The sequence below is a fragment of the Athene noctua genome, chromosome 4, assembly GCF_965140245.1.
Source record: "Athene noctua chromosome 4, bAthNoc1.hap1.1, whole genome shotgun sequence".
Lineage (NCBI taxonomy): Eukaryota > Metazoa > Chordata > Aves > Strigiformes > Strigidae > Athene > Athene noctua.
In genome coordinates, this window is record NC_134040.1 from 74,872,321 (window position 1) to 74,889,520 (window position 17,200).

Here is a 17,200-nt window from a genome sequence, read left to right on the forward strand (position 1 = left end):
AGGGTGAATTCTTGCACATTGCAACATACTGCAGCTTCAGGAGTACTGAAGTATACCATACATTCTAGTTGAAGTATACTTAATTGCAAAGTGTTAAAGAAAGTAAATTGAAAATTCCAAACCTATAGTAAAGCTTGCAAGAATATCACCCTGAAGAAGGGCACACTTTCTTTGTATTTAGATGTCACTGCTACTACTCTTTAATAATAAACCTATGAAAAAGAGATTAAAGTGCTATAAATAGAATAGTAAGGTCAAATCAACTATAAAATAAAAATATCATGATAAACTGCAACAAGATTCTGGTGTACAAATATTGGCTAATAATTAAAGGTCCTGCCACAGACTTGTTCTACTGTTGTATGAAATTTGGGAAAGTCATGGTAGTACTTCTTTATTTTTGGTTATAAAGACGTATTTGTGCCTGCTTGGAAAATGCAAACACACTTTGACCATGCAGAATAATTCTGTTCCTTTACTCTTCTTTTTTTCATCCTTTTTTAATTAATGGGAAGAAGATAAGATTACTGCTTTTTTAGAGATTATTTGCTTAATTGATTTTTTTTCTTCTGTAGTCATAACAAATCCACTTGTAAGCTGAAAATGATTTGCATAACAGCCAACTATGCTTATTTTCATAGTATTTTACTGGGAAGAATAATTAACTTTTTTATTAACACTGTTGTGAAACTGCTTGTAGAGACCAAAATATATCATAACAGTTTTCTATAAAATACTAGTGGGGCTTGAACATGTGATTAATATTAGCAACATGGAGTAGAAATATTTTGTTTTAAAGTTTCATTATCTCTTTTCTATTTCTTCTCATAGTTGTTCTTCAGATAACAATGCATACTTTCTGTTAAATTTTATAACGATTAATTTTTCTCTTTAATAACACATTATTGTATTTACAACAGCTACGTGAAAAGCATTTGCACCATGTGCAAAAAACCTTTTGTCTGTAAGTTGTGTGGAAATATAAGACAAATCAAGGCTTCTGCGCAGTCTTGTAGTTCAAAGACAACTGCGATGCACGTGATATTTAAGGAGCAGATAGAAGGGGAAAGACAGGGTTGCTGTGAAAATCCTTCTGTTTTATAATTTTGTCAGTGGTTAAAGAAGGCCTTAAGGGAGCTGGACAGGACTATGATCACATGGATAGTCTGTCACTTGCTGGCTTTTCAGTCAAAAGCAAATAGGAGTTACCTCTGTGAAAAGTTATTTCAGTTGACTATGAGAAACAGAAGGAGGAGGGGCTGTGGTTTCTTTCTATACCTGCAGGAGGTCAATGTAAGTGACAGTGATGAAATTCTCTCCCTGATTTTTCTGGGCTGTTTACAGCTCATGTAGTACAACACCACAGCATGTGTGAATGAGGATATGACATAAGATCTCTCTGATGTTCTGGGGTGGTATAAATGCGTGTTCAAATGTTTTCTTTTGTTTAGGCACTAGAAGAGTTCTTGATTTAAAGGCTATAAATCAAATGTTTTTCCATACTCTAAGCATGTCACTGTCATTCCTTGGAGAGTAGGTTGAGGCTGCTTGGTTTCAGGTTAGGAGGAAGCAGCAATTTTTTTCTGGGCAGTACTCTATCCAGGGAGCACAGAGGAGGAAGACGGCAAGACTCTGGTGTGTTTTGTGATACAGGTCCACCTTCAAATTACAGTGCATATACAGTGTTTATTAAGTCATCCTGTGTCATCTGGTCATCTGTAATTTTGGGGAAAGGGAGGTTAATGTTTAATGGGGATCATGGTATTCCTGCTTCATACCAGCAGCAGTCCACTTGAACTATGGACATCTGAGGAATCTGAATTTGACTTATCTAAATCCTTATCATAACAGTAGTGAGGCTGTGTTAGCACAGAGTTTCTGCAGTCATGCTGACACCCAATTTAAGTGAACTAAGACTTAGGACCTGCCTGCATGTCCAGCCATACCTCATCATGCAGGGGGGCAGCAGGATTCCTGGAGAGCCCCTTTGAGCTAATGTGTCCCCCCCCCCCTCAGTTTTCTGAGGGAGGTGGTGCATGGACCCAGTCCTAGGAAACTTTCTATGTACAGATCATAAAGATTAGCCAGCTTTACAGAGCGGCTTTCTTTCTGGGATACTTTACCAGTTGTTTTTGCTGAGAATTTGCTTAGTGGTGTACTTAAGAAGAGAATCTAATCCACCACCTGATTTAGGTCTATGTAAAATGGCCTGAGGCTCAGGAAAAGAAGACTGGTTTTAAGTTGGTCTTCATTGTTGCTGACTGGCAGAATAGGATGGATAGTTAACACACTCTCATCTCCAAATGCCATGGTGAACACAGGCCAGTGCAAAGCTGCAGATGCAATTACCAGTAGGAAAATGCTAGATGGCTGCATTTATTGAAACATGGGATTTCTTATTGTCACAAACATTTAACCTGCTTTTATCTGTTTTCTGTCCCTATCAAGTGAGTGAGTTACAATAATATTATGCTATGATATAGAATGTTCCCATTGCTATGAGGTGGAAAAGCAAGAGAGTTAAATATCAAATGGTTTGTTTGAAGCTCTAATTTGAAATCCCATCAGGGTCACTTGTTTACTAGCACTAATGGTTAACTAGTGCACAGCCTTTAAATTACTGCTTATTAGAGCAGTGCTGTTCACACCACTGCGCTTAAGGACCTGTCAGCATTTCCAGTGGAAAACTCTGTTTTCAAAGGCTTATGACTTTGTCATGAATATTTGCTCTGAAACTTGCCAAATGTCATGTCAGGCTTGAAGCAGATTATTTCCTTTAATGGAGACTGCCTAACTTGAGTGGGGAATAAATCAGCTTTCAAATTATTTTGAACATTAAAAGATATGACTAAAATATTTCCCCACCACCATACTCTATTTAAAATAATGTAAATGAGGAAGGTTATGGGACTCTGGGCTAATGAAGAGGCAATATAGTGAAAAAAATGAACATAAAAGTGTGTTAATTTGTTGTATCTCTGCAGTGAGTTCTGTCATGGTAACAATACATGGTAACGAATTTCTCTAGGTTTTGCAAAATGTTGTCAAGGCTTTGGTTGTTAACTCAGGTTTTCTTCAGATACTCCAATTGACTCCTTTATATTGATCTTTTTATTCCCATCTATTAGAACTAATTACCCTTGAACTGAGGTGGCTTGGGTTTGATTCTTGCCCACAGATATTTTTGTAGTCTCAGACACGTAATACAGACAAACTTGTGTCTCACTGTCCCATCAGTAATGCTAGCCCACAGCTACCTTCCAACCCCTAGGGTCTGGTCAGATGCCAAGGAAGTGAGAGCTGCTTCAAGACCTCAGCTTCAGTGTGCTACATGGCACTCAGAATCCTCAAACTGGAGCAGTGTTATTTTTGGGGAATTTCCTCTTGCCCTTCAGAAAACACATATTTCTTTATGCTTTTCTTTACTACTGATCAGTATTCAAGGAATATTTTTCTCTTCGTAATATGTCTCTGACCTTTTAATGGTGAATTGTTTTATGAAGGAACAGCTTTCATCTTTTCTGTTGACATGGTGGAGGCCTTTTTTTTCCCTTCTTTATTTTTGCATTTGTTTCTTACTTTTCCTTGAATGATAAATGTACCTAGACTCCAATGCTTTGAACTTTTAAAAATTTTGTTACTTTTTTCAGTTTGAGTTACTTCATGAATCAAATTAGTGCCTTCCTTGATGCCAGGTGTCACACTGTACTAAAATTGGGCACTTAACAGCTTCAAAATTTCTAAGGTGTTCAGTTGTGGGTTTTTGGGGTTTTAAGTACTGCTTTGATAAAACCGATATTTTCAAAACTCACACATCGTGTTCGAGCATGTGTATAAAGGTTACTGTTTTGGAGATTTCAATGCACATTTTTGAAGACATCTGTAAATCTACATGTCAAGTAATAGCTAAGTATGCAGCAGTCCTGTACGGTTAGCTTCAGCTCCATAGTTGGATGCATTTTCTGCTGGACAGCCTTCAGGTTTTTAGGTAAAATATTTCCACAGCACTACTGCGCATGCTTTGTTGTTCACAGCTACATTGTGTCCTGTTCAGCATGCTTATGACTCTTGCTGTCTGCTTATAGGTGTTAACCTGGGAAAAAGATGCATGTGTAAATAGATTATTTTTCCTGATGAAAAATTACAAGCATAAATTTCACCAAAGTGTGTCTTTCTTACACAGAGAGAGCACCTAAAGCAAGTAAATATAATTTTATCCTGGTATGCTACAAAGGATTGAAAGAAGTTACTGGAATAAGTATACATGCAACTGGACGAAATGATCAGTCAGAAAGTTGGGTCAGAAAGAACTCACAGCGTGAAACAAGGCCTACGGGAAAGTAAATATGACAGCTTTAAACTTAGTTTTGAGATCTGACAGGAATTGGTATATAAGCTGGGGAAAGCAAGGTCAGATTCAAAATGGGGGAATAAGAAAACACTGAGCTAGCAGCTCCATAGCCCTGAATATGTTAGGGTTTTTGACATTAGGATCACTGCAGGAGCAGGAAGAGAAGTGAGCAGATTTCAAGAACTATTTATTATTTTTCATGCAATAAGATATGCAAGAAATAGGAAGTAAGTGGGAAATGCACAATTATTCTTCCAGGTGATCTATGAAATCTTTAAACTGAACAGGGATACTCCATTCTTGTAGTAAATGGTAGCTTTCATCCATCAAGTTTATTGAGGATCAAATGTATTAAAGCTGAAAAACTGAATTGCAGTGATGTTGTACTGGATGCTTAAAAGGAGAGGGTGAAAAACCATTCTAAGGTAAAGATGGTCTGAAGTGTCGGGGCTATTGGTGAAGAACTCTATTGTTCATCAATACTATAAACTAGGATTACAGGAATATTATTTTAATCCCTTGGCTTTGCCATGCACATCTGTATAGAATTCATCCACTGGGCTTCTGAACACATCATGCACACTCATTTCTCCACTGATCTGAGTGCAATGCTAACAACGTTGATTCATTGTTGTGGTGATTATGCTCAATGCAGAAAAAAATTAACCTTGAAAAACAGTAAATTTACTTTCCTTCGAAATCTTTGTACCACATGCAGATTTTAATTATTTCCTATACTATTTCTGTCATTTAGGTGAAGGATCCATGTGTGCCTTCCATGACCTCAACTAGATTGTTAGCTGCAACAGAGAAACAGGACTTCAGAGGGAGTTGCTAACCTTCTCTGAATAGCCTGTCAGCCAGAGAATGATACAGAGCACCTTCAAAAGGTCCCCTAAGTAATGAGCACTAAGGAGAGTTATAATGGGCCCATCATTAGCTTCAGCTAATATTTTGACCTAATGCCCACATATACTACAGGTGTCATGCAGGGCCACCATAGGATTAATCTTCAGGATGTTTTGTGGCTATATGATGACAACACATTTCTTCAGCATGTTTCCCAACTTGTAAGTCTTTATATGCATTTTATATAATGCAAGTAAATTATGACCTCTTGCATATATTTTCTAATTCTTTCCTTAAGATCAGTCACCCACAGTGACCAATGAATCAAGTACATAGCCATGTAAAAGAGAAAAAAAATAAAATGTCAAGGCATTAAAAGCTTCCCCCTCTAACAAGGATGTAACAAAAGGTAAATACAGCTACTAGGAAAATGTGTCCTTCCTCCTCTCATGTGTTCTTTACTTCATCTGGGTTTTTTTTACCCAAATCCTGGTACTACATCCAATTCTGAAAATGATGAAGGCTTGTGCACTCTGCTTCTGCATGCATTTTTGTGGGTCTCCTGTAAACTCATCCTCTGTCTTCCATGGAGATATTACTTTCATGATAAACAATTTCTTTTGGTCTTTCTATTTGTGTGTCTGTTTTCCAGTTTACCAAACTTACTCACTTATTCACAAAAGATATTGGACATTCTTGCCCTCTTACTTGGGGATACTTAAGGATCCTAACCATTGTTAAGGATTCACCTTCTTAGAAGTTGCAACTTTCCTTGGTTTTGTGTTGATAGTTTCTTTACATCACTTCCTCAAGAATGGCAGTTACTTTGTAAACTGAACTGAGTGAATGTTAATATTATTCATATTTCTAAATCAGATTTAGGGACAAATTCCTCTGACTCTGTTTGTGCATGATGTAGACGTAGTTTATTAACCTGTGCAGTCAAACTGCTGAGTAAATTTCATGTGACTGTAACTTGGCAGTCATATTGTAGAATGCATTGATTATAAAAATACAATAAAGTTTTTATAAAAACTGTATATTGTTTATATTGTTTTACAGTAATTATAAAAAAAAAATAATGCAGTTTTTGCGCAGTAATACCAAAGACACATCAGAAGATTATGAGCAGCTCATTTAGTGATAAGATATTTAATATAAGAAGGAAGCAATATTTAACTGATAAGTGCCTACTTTTAAATTCTTTGCATGCACACACAACACATTCCGGTAAGATTTTGTATTCTTGTATTGCTTATACTAAAAACATGTACCCCAAATTCTGGGTGTTATTTAACCTTACAAAGATGAAGAAACAGGGAATTTGCACTCATGCTTCAACATCAGTTAAGTAAAAACATCTAATGAGATGGTAAAAACATATGTTCTTTTAAAATGACACAAATTGAGCTAAAATTTCAGTTTAGTTTGTAAGCAGAAAGCCTATTCTCAGATTCACTCAGATACGGAGTGCAGGCTATATATTTGTGTATACACTCATAAAGAGCTTTTTTCTTAAATTAAGTAACTGTAGATGAACACAAGTTGCTTTTTTCTCTATGCAGGAACTTGTTAAGAGACAAGTACAGAGTTCATGAAGAAATGTTAGATGTCAGTTTAAAATCAGTATTACCAAAGCTGACTGTGTTTCTGAATACCTTTATAATCAACATTTAGGCTAACTATGCACATTTAATGTTGAAATCCTTGTTAGAAATGGATTCTGCATAGCTCTACCAATTTAGATAACTTACTAAAGGCCCTATTATATTGAGAAGTTGGATAATGTTAAACTCTAAAAGTCCATTGCAAAGAATTTCATTCATTGAGAGGCAGCACTTACCAGAGAAGAGAAAAGAAAGTATTTTGGATGACATTTAACTCGACTTCACGAGACCTTGAAATTCTCATATGGGCTTACTGAGTACAGATTAACGTTTTGTTAGTGTTTTCTCCCCCCCCCCCCCCCCCCCCTTTTCAATCGAGTTATTTTCAGGGACATTCAAGCACTTTTAGTGCAGTGTTTTGTTTTTGTTTTTGTTTTTTTTCTTAAAAAAAAATAATCAGAAGAATGAAAACTTTTCTTGAGAACAAGCTATTCAGTGCTTAAAATGATAAAATCTGGTCAATCCGTGTTTGTTGTTTCTTTCTCTATAGCCACTAAAAATAAATCCTTCAGGAGAACATTTCTTTAGCTCACTTTTTCATTATTTCCAGAGGCAAAAGCTGGCAAGGCAATTTATAATTCAATTTTTGCTAAATCCACAACACCTAATATATATGTCAGGCATTTCAACGGCAGGGTACTTTGGGGATAGGTGATAAATTGTACTGATTATAAGTGCAAGCTGTTCTTCCAAAACATCATATCAAAAAGAAGGCAAGTATTATTAGGAGAATGTAATGTATCTTTAGAATGTCCAGAAACATAAGAGATAATCACTTCATGTGAATATATTCTCCCTTGAGTTTTAGAGCTCAATATTAAGGTCTTACCATGTTTTTGATAGCACTCATCTGGAGGGAGGGACCATCATGGGTTGGTAGTCTTTCAGCAGCCACATAGCTCTTAGGGCTGCAATAATTCATTTCTCCAAAAAAAGGGCTTACTATGAAACTTGAAACATGGTCATAATAATTTTCTGACTATGTTGGGATACGTGAAAAGTATAAATATTATTTTATAATATAATCTTGCCTGATCTTTTAAACATCCTTTCAATGTTTCCATGTATTTTCCTGTGAGATACACGTGACTAACTGTTTATCAATCCTGCTGAGCGAAACCAAAAAAATTCTTCAGATTCATCTTGGTTCTCAAACTAATGTGGAAATAGGGAAAAAGACTATGTATTGGGATCTTTCCTCTTAGTTTCTGCTTTTTTAAACCAAAAATCTGTTAATCTTACACAGATGAGATTGACATATCAGCTACAAATAGAACTAAAAATAGGCAAATGAAACCGGATAGTCTAGGTTTGCTGGAGTGATGCAAACATTTTCACCTTTATGTTATTGGTCTAAATTTAGTTTGGCTAATTTTGACTTGGCTGATCAGCAGATGCTCCTTGTTTTTCTTGTCAACCGTAAGGTCTATCCTACTCAGAGTCTCTGAAGAACTGACTGTTTTTGTGACCACAGTATTGATTTAGAACCCATTCTATACTGTCATCCTGTTTTCGGCCTTTTTCCTTATCTTTAGTATTGCAGGAAATTGTTTTCTTGCTTTAAGGGTGGGAACTCTTATTAATTTTTCTAAAACATAAAATTCATCTTAAAGGCAAGTAAATAAAATTACAAAATTTATGTACATCCAAGTTTAAATAAAGTGTCAGTAATAAAAGCACTAAGTCTTAGACAGTTCCAACAGCTCCTGTTCTACTGTTTCTTTTTGTCTGCTACTTTTATTTCTCATTTTCTTCCAAACTATGTCCTAAGCCTTCTCAGAAGTTCTCCTTATTGTGCATAATATCAGAAATATTTTGTAGATTCAAGTAATTACTCCAGGTGGTAAAAAACTCTCTGCCAAAATGCTTCTCAATCAAATATTTCTACCAGAATTTCCATTTTGTTTTGCATCTACAATCTAATCCAAGTTTTGTGGAAGAAGGAGGTTTTTTACTGTAAAATAAAAGCTAGCAGCTGAAAAAAATAATTGTGAAACTTCTCAAATGCATATCTCAAAATTTTGAAAATATCAATTTTCTTTCACACATCTAATAAAAACATAGAATACATTTTTGTACATTTTAGTTGGTATTACCTGACTTCATGAGCCCACTCTTAAACTGAACCTTGCATGAAAGAATATAGCAGTGAAAATGAGGACTGAAAGTGAATGAAGAATAAAACATTTCAGATCAGCAACATAAGGGAGCTGAGAGCAGAGATTTTTTTTTTCCTTTCTCTCTTTTGTATCAATCCCCCTCACCCTCAGACTTTTAGTTTTGTCGTTTTTGTATCACCTAAACTCATTTAAGGAAGATGATGAACAAAAGTGGAAAATAAATGACCACTCATGAACCAGACCAGCTTAGTGTGCACACTTGTCTGAAAGACTGATGAGATAATACCTGCAAAAGAATGGTCTGCTCTGACAGGAAAAGGAGAACCAATGTATCCAGAACACCCAATAGCTCATCTGGCAGTAAACCAGAGGTCAAAATGTCAATCTTCCAGTCCTGCCCCTTGCAGTGTTAGAAATCTATTAAAGTCCTAACGTCTATGCAATAGCCTTATAGGCATTCTTATAAGATGGATGGGAAATTGAAAATAGGTGGAAGTATGGATAACAAAAAAGTACTCAAAGCAAAAATGAAAAAAGTTGAAGAAAGATTGAAAAATGCACTGCAAAAAAGTCAATGAGAAATAGAGACTCTGGCAAGAGGCAGAAAAAGAGATGTTTGAAGATATTTGAAGAAATAACAAAGAATAAAATGAAGAAGAATGATGAAGGTGTTTGCCCTCTTATTTCAGTCTTTTTTCAGTCGTATTTCAGAGATTCAAAAATAATTCCTTAAAAAGTGTGTATAAGTGTAGTTGAGAATTGTCTGCTCTTGATTGATGATACCAGGCAGGCATGGTTTCTGTTGGCTACATTTCTTGGGCACAGAAGAGTGCTGTGTTATAATACCCTGCTAGATAAAAACATGCTGAAATTCGTAGGGCTGTTTGTTGAACGTAATCTCACACTGGCAAAAGCTGTTACTACAGCAAGCCAGATTGAATCAGCTATTAATAATGTAAAGATGTCATTGCTTCCCAAAAGCGATTCTTAGCATAGCTTGTAGGAGAGATTAATATTCATGTTATTAGAAGCAGACCTAAAGAGGGACATTGTCTACTGTATGAGTAGAAAGGCTTTTGTTTTTCCTGAAGAGCCTTTGAAAGAGCAAAGAAAGGATCCAGACTAAGAGAGTTAAACCATCCTGTATTTTCTCCTAATTTTCCATTAGAAAAATTAAAATTTGTGGCAATTTATACAAAATTCTTATTAAGGATACATTCTTGGCCTTGAAGAGCATGGTGGAGAAGAAAGTACATTTTTTAGAGTGAATGTTTACCTTTTGACATATTTGCTTATGCCCTGATGACACATTAATGGGCTTGTTAGAGATTCTATGACTTTAATGGGACAGGATGAGGCTGGTGTGTAAATATTCTCAAGCCAGACTAAAAACCATAGTTCTTAACCTTCTGGAATAAGGGAAGAGTTTGGTGCAGATGCAAATGTTATGACTTTACATTGTTTTTTCTTATTCTTGATCTTTTTTGGGGGAGGAGAAGGGCTTAATAATTAGTCAGTGGATTTTGGGGACAGTATCTTATATCTTCTACTCCTGTGTGTGAATTTCTGCACAAAAATCTAGAATTTGAACAATTGGCATGGTGTTTCTAAGACTTCTCTAGCTGAAAGAGTTGAAGAAGATGGGAAGGTTGTATGTTTTATGAGGGACCTTGAATCCAGGCAAAGTGCAAACTTGATATTGGGGTATAAAAAACTATTTTCAAAATAAATATAAATGTAGCTACTCATGAATATGATAACTGTTAAGTCAAGTGTTAAAAATGTTACTAGCCCTTTATCTGTGAGATTAAGAAAGGCAATTTCAGCCTTCACACAGGGGCCAGCCTTCAGTCAGTTCCCTAGTTATGATAGTCTGCTTCTGTACGCTCCTTAAAATAAGAATAATAGAATAAAGATCCAGTCATTTTCTTTCCTCTTTGTAAAAATGAATATAGAGGAGCACTGATTTTCAAAAAAAATTCACAGAAACATCCTGTTGGGGCCATGTGTTTTTAAAAGAGATGCTGTTATAGGATAGGAAGCAGTATGTGAATAAGACAAGAAGAGCAGCCCTGAGCAGCATCTGAGCAGTATGATGTAAATGCAGAGATGCCACTAAAATGGCTCGTTGGGCTTTACATCCTTTTCTGATAGAAAAGAACAGACATAGAGTCTTGATCAGCCTTGTGATCTCTAAATTTGGGCAGAGGTAAATCTCATCAAGTTTGATGATTTTAATGAATGAAAGCTCTTTGGGTGATGTCATAGGCCTGAAAATGCATGGAAGTAAAGTAAAATGGAAAGTTTGCTTAAATGACTTCAAAGTAAATATGATTTGGTCTTTAGTTAGTTTAAAGACTTCTGTGAGAGGTGTTCCTCCCAGCTTTCCTTTTACTACCAAATGTTGAGGGAAAAATAAGCATGTGTCCATTTGAATATGAAGCAGCAGGTAATACCATATAAGATGCTCTCAGTGTTTCATTGTAAAAACCAGGTTTTTAGGGTTGAGATTTTTGTAAGAAACATTTCAGAGACTGCTGACATTGAGGGGGTGCAATGAGGGAAAGACAACAGGACTGCAATTAGTTTTATAATGCTGAGGGAACTTCAGTAAAGTTTTTGGGCCATTAAAGTCAAACTTTCAGTTACTCTAGAATAGATTCTAGCTTATTCGATCTAGCTGACACTTTGATGTGTTTAAATCTTTGCAGACACTATGCAAGAACTGAATCAAGTCCAACTACACCCCCTCTGGTCTTGCAAATGCAGATGCAATGCTATCTAAACAGTAAGAGGACCAGCCCTTTCAAGAAGGAAATTTGTTAAGATAACATGAACAGTGGCTGTCATTAAAAGTCAAATGACTACTTTTAGATGTTGTTTGTGAGGGATATCAGAAGGTAAATATGGCACATTAGATTATGCAACCTACTTTTAGGATTTTGCTGAGTTTTTTTGTCTTAAGAAGAGCATCTTGTGCTTTCTAATAAAACAAAGACCATGTTGCAAAAGAGCTGATTCAGCAAACGAAGAAGGCAACATCCATAGAATTCGTTTTACTGTACTTCAACAATAATTCCATAATCAGAGATATTTTTAAAGTATAAACATTTCTCCCTCCTACAGTTCATATCCTAAAACTGCACAAGCATAGTAGTACTGTTATAGTAAGCAACAAAACAACCTATTTGTGTAAACAAAGTTTGTGCTCTCAACACCTTCTTCTGTTGTGAACTGGACACAAAAAAGCCAGGAAACATGAGGAAACACAAAGACAGTATAATTCTAACACTTTGTTTTAATTAAAAACCTTTTCTAAACCTTATGCCACATGTTACTTGTATTTATTATCAGGGTAAAGGACTGAATGGGAATTTCACTGAGGTTGGTTAACCCAATATTCAAGACAGTCCAGTGAAGAGAAGGAGACCAACAGACAATAAATAGGGAAGATTGTGAAGTGCAGGTGAGATCCTTTCAGTGAAATCAGAGTGATGGCACTTTGTAGCATGAGATTCCAAAAAATGATCGAAGGCTCTGTAAGGATTATTAATCTTTTATTTAGTTTCATGACATATTCTTCTGGATGTATAAAACATCAGTCACAGCTGCTTACTAGACCTAAAAAAACAGTAAACAATTAAAACTTAAATCTTTCCTGAGGGAAAAAAATAAAAGGTGACTGTTCCCCACGTGAAGATCCTATGTGTATCTTGCAGGTTCTTTTGATTCTGCATTTCACCACGGTGAAGTTCTGTGTTAGTATCTTAAGCTGAATTTCCCATTTGTAAAGAAGGTAATTAAAAAAATAATTCTCTGATTCACCTCAGACTGGTGAATATCACGACATCGTAACTCATTCTAGAAATATTCCAGTATACGATGCAGGACTGTAGCCAAATAAAGCACTCTCTGATGGATTTGCAAGTAGATAGAAAGGTGGATCAGCTGAAAAAAGTTGTTATCTGAAAAAGGATTGACTTCCAAGGCTGCCTGTGAAATAGCTTTCGCCATGAAATATGTGCTAGAACAAGAAAGGAAACCACTAGATGACAAAATGGGATGGATAAAGTGCATGACATGACAAAACAAAAAGCTTTCCTTAAAACTCCATTGTCATAACATATTCCTCCACTGGGTCTGTGAACAAAACACTTCCCAGGAAGTGCAGTGCAAGAGCAGGAGGTCGGTGAAAGTTATAGATGGGGAAGCAAATGCAGCTGCTGTAGATAGAAAATGAGAGGTTCAAAATGGGGTATATGTGTGCAGAGCTGTGACTAGGAGTGGCTCTGAACAGTGTGCTGAGCACAGGACAGGAAAGGGCATAGGAATAGGCACATTCTGGGACTGAGTGGAGCTGGGTATAATTGAAGCTTTCTTGCAGACAAGCTACTTTAAGAAAAAAATGATGTCACTCTTTTTACATTGCAAAAATGTAGTCTAGCTTACCCTTGTGATGGGGAGTGCAGATACAGTGATAGGGCCAGGAGAGCTATGCTTGAGGTTAACTGAATGCCTAACATGTGTGTCCAAGTGGGAGGAAGCTGTGGTGAGACAAGAAATGAGAGAAATAATTCATTTAGTGTCTGGCATGATGACTGTGGATTTCTTTAAAGATGATTTCTGTATATTGTGTAGGTTTGTGAGATTTTGTGTCTTTCTTTATTACTACTACAAAGAAGTACATCTCTTTGCTAGGACTAAATTATGATCACTTCAGTTTTGTGACTATTAATCAAGAGAAGGCATTTGCAAGCCTTTCCCAGCCACATATCCTTTGAGAGTTTTGAAAGCTATAGAATGCAGTTTGTTATCTGTCATTGGAGGCTGTGCCAAGTTCCATGATGCAGTGAAAGCGAAGTCATACGCTGCAGCTGACACTTTCCCACTGACCTCAGCTTGTTGCACTGCATAAACAGAAGCTATTACAAGTCAATATGGTTCTTGGAGCAGGGTTACACTGAAAGGAGTGCAAGAAAGTTTTCCACGTTTCCGTAAGGTTCAAAGCGAACGATGTGCTTTTTCTGTCACATCAGTAGATGAGGCTGTCATATCCTCAGTTCACCTCATAAATAACAGGCACAGAGGATGGTTGTATAAGGCTGCAGTTCAAAAGGACTGCAATTTGACAGCAGATGCTGCCTTTCCTCGACATGCTCACCTTTAGCCATGCTTACTGGTTGGCATGTTTCGTTTTAATACGTGCCTGTCTGCTTGGTGAATGGGCACCCAGCCTTGTAGACAAAGTCTTGCAAGGGGAAGCCACTGGGGCAAAGGATGAAAAAACAATTGTTGGGGAAAGCCTGGCAGCACTGTGACAGCTTCTGAGAGAAGACACAGACCTGGGAGTGGGTCGCTGGGCTTGGGAACCTGCCTCAAATCTTGCCTGGTTTGGTTGCAGCGGTCAGGGAAGGGGATTGACAGGAATTGGCTGTGGCGTCCAGGGAGCCACTAGTGATCTAGAGGTGGTGGTGGGCAGGGGGGTTGTTCTGTTTCTCCCCTCATTCCCAGAGGAAAATGTTAAAGATGGGAGAAATAAAGTGGGGATTTATTGGGAGGGAGCAGATTTACTAAGAACTGGTGGTCAGGGGAGCACTAACCTTCTGCTGTTTCTCTGAGCTGATCCGACTGTGGGACGCACAGCTCCTCTCCCTGTCTCTTTTTCTCAGGGTCCACAAAACAAGGCGGTGGGGCCATGGCACCCTGTACTGGGGCATTTCATTTCCTCCCTTCCCCCCACGATCTGCCAACGTAAACAACTGCCTACAGTTACCTAAACCAAAAACCAGATCTGCCTCTAATCACATTGGGTGACTGTTGACATGTGTAGAATTTGATATTTTGATAATATTATATGTCTGTGATAATGCTTCATTACAGTTATGTCCTTGACTATAATTCTTTCAACACAGTCGCTTTTGTACAGCCGTCCGAGTTACAGAAAAGCATTGTAAGGCCAAGCTTTGCTCTGATGGTCTCATTACAATTCAGAAGATTTAGAATTAATCAACATTTGATATACCTCTGAGAAAGAGCAAGCAATGCATTTATTTCTCTTGCATTTTCTTCTGGAGGAAATTGTGCCTGTGTTTGGGGGAAAGGGGAGAAGACTTTTATTTTTTTCTTTGTGCAGGTTTGCTTGTAATTTGAAACCATTAATTCTATGTTGTCATATAATATTTTACTCCTCCATTTTACAGACTTACAGTTATTTATCTGATTTCTTACCTACACAGAGATCATTAAGGTATGACTTGCAAATTACTATGCGGATCAGCAGTTTGTATTGTGAATCTGTGGGGGATTATTCTCAGTATATAGCAAAAAAGTATGTTAGATTGTGCTTTTAGTTTAATTTCTATAAAGTGATCTGCCTTGTGATTTGAACAGCAGAAACTTGTTCATATATTTTGAATGAACAAAACCAGTAGCCTACTACATTTTTCACAAAAGATAAATTCTCTGCCTGTGCCCTGTCTACAGTCTGCAATTTCACAAATGCTTTAGCGGAGATAATATAATATTATAACATCTACCAAAATGAAATGTTAGGCCTGGTTTGAAAATGTGTTTTGTGACCTGTAAAATCTTTAAGAATATTTCCAATACTTTCTTGAAATAAAATTTTCCTTTGGATCAATTAATCAAAACATTTCATTTAGATAAACATGAATATATTATGTTGATGTTGACCAGTTTTTAATAATTATATAAAGTAAATTTAAAGTGGCTTTAGAAATAAAGCATTCTGACACATGAAAAAATTACCACTATTTTTGAGACCAAGATAGTAATTGTATTTCAAAGTTTCCCAATGTTTTCTAGAAATTTGTTCTGAAGATCATAGGAATAAACTGCTAACCGTGTCTTTGTTTTGAATCCTAAAAATAACAAATTACACAAATTAAAAAATATTTCTATTCTGCAAGGAACATAGGAAATGGGTGTTTTTCAGAAGATACTATGCCCAGACTAAAATGCAGTTTTTGTAATTGAATCTGATTTCTAGAAAATTTTCAGGAAGAAGTGCCTGACATATCTCCAGCATCCATAGTTTTCAAAAGATCAACATTTTGAGTCTGCTAAAGCACACATCTGATGAGTCTCCCTGCCTGTAATCCTGAGCCCATAGGATTCTGGGCAATACAAATGTGCCTCTTTTCCTGTTGCTTGTAATGGAAGATGGAGGTGAACAAATCGACACAGGACCAACTGGGAGTGTGGTGACTTAATCCTTAATGAGAATTGCAAGAATGTTTTTCTTATGCAATCTTATCATTAGACTGTCATCAGTAGTCAAGACACCACCATAATCCTTTTAGAGGTAGTCAGGATTATGGCCTTTCTTGATTCATTTAGAATCACTTTACTACGGATGTTTGGCCTCTAGGCAGGGTTATTTCAGTGTCTCCAGATGATACAGTGTTTGCAAACCTGCAGGCCTTACAAGCTCAAGTATCTGTCTGTGAGTGGAGTTCAGCTTAAATCTTCATCATACAAACAGCATGCACATAGTGCTCATGCTTCTCTTTTCCAGCAGAATGGTGGGCACTCTTCCCTGTCTGTGTGTAAATGTCTCTCTGGTGGAGGTTTGCATCTGAATTTTCCCACTGTGGTTGATATGGAGATGTTTATCTCAGATCTAGAGTAGGTCCAAAGATGCATGCCCAAACATTACCCATTTCTGCACAATATCTCTACAAGGAGATCCCTGTAAACACCTAAATTCAGATGAGATGAATGCCTCCTCTCTCTACAGTACTACTGCAGTTTGCACTGTCAAAAACTACCTGCAGGTTTGAATTAAAGCTGCAGACCTCATATTTATCATATTAACCTTATTTATCTCATCTTTTTATTTTAATTTATTGTTATTTTATGTGGAATGGGGGTTACAGAGACAGGCACTGATTCTGCGGATGTAGGAACTCCAATACAGTTTTGGAAGTGGGAGACACAAGGACTGAGAGCACAACCTGAGAACAGATTCTGTTCTCTTTCTGGCCCAGTTAGTGTTTAACCAAAGGGGAAAAGAATTGACATAAGAACCAGATACGAGCTAAGCCCAAATGCAGTCTGTCTTTCCCATGAGTACCCAAACCACTGAGATTTTTGTGAAAGTCTCCCTCTCATTTTGATTTTATCCAGGTCATCCACCTTGGGCCTGAATATTTTCCCAGCAGATGTTTAATAAAACCCAACCTTTTGCTTGC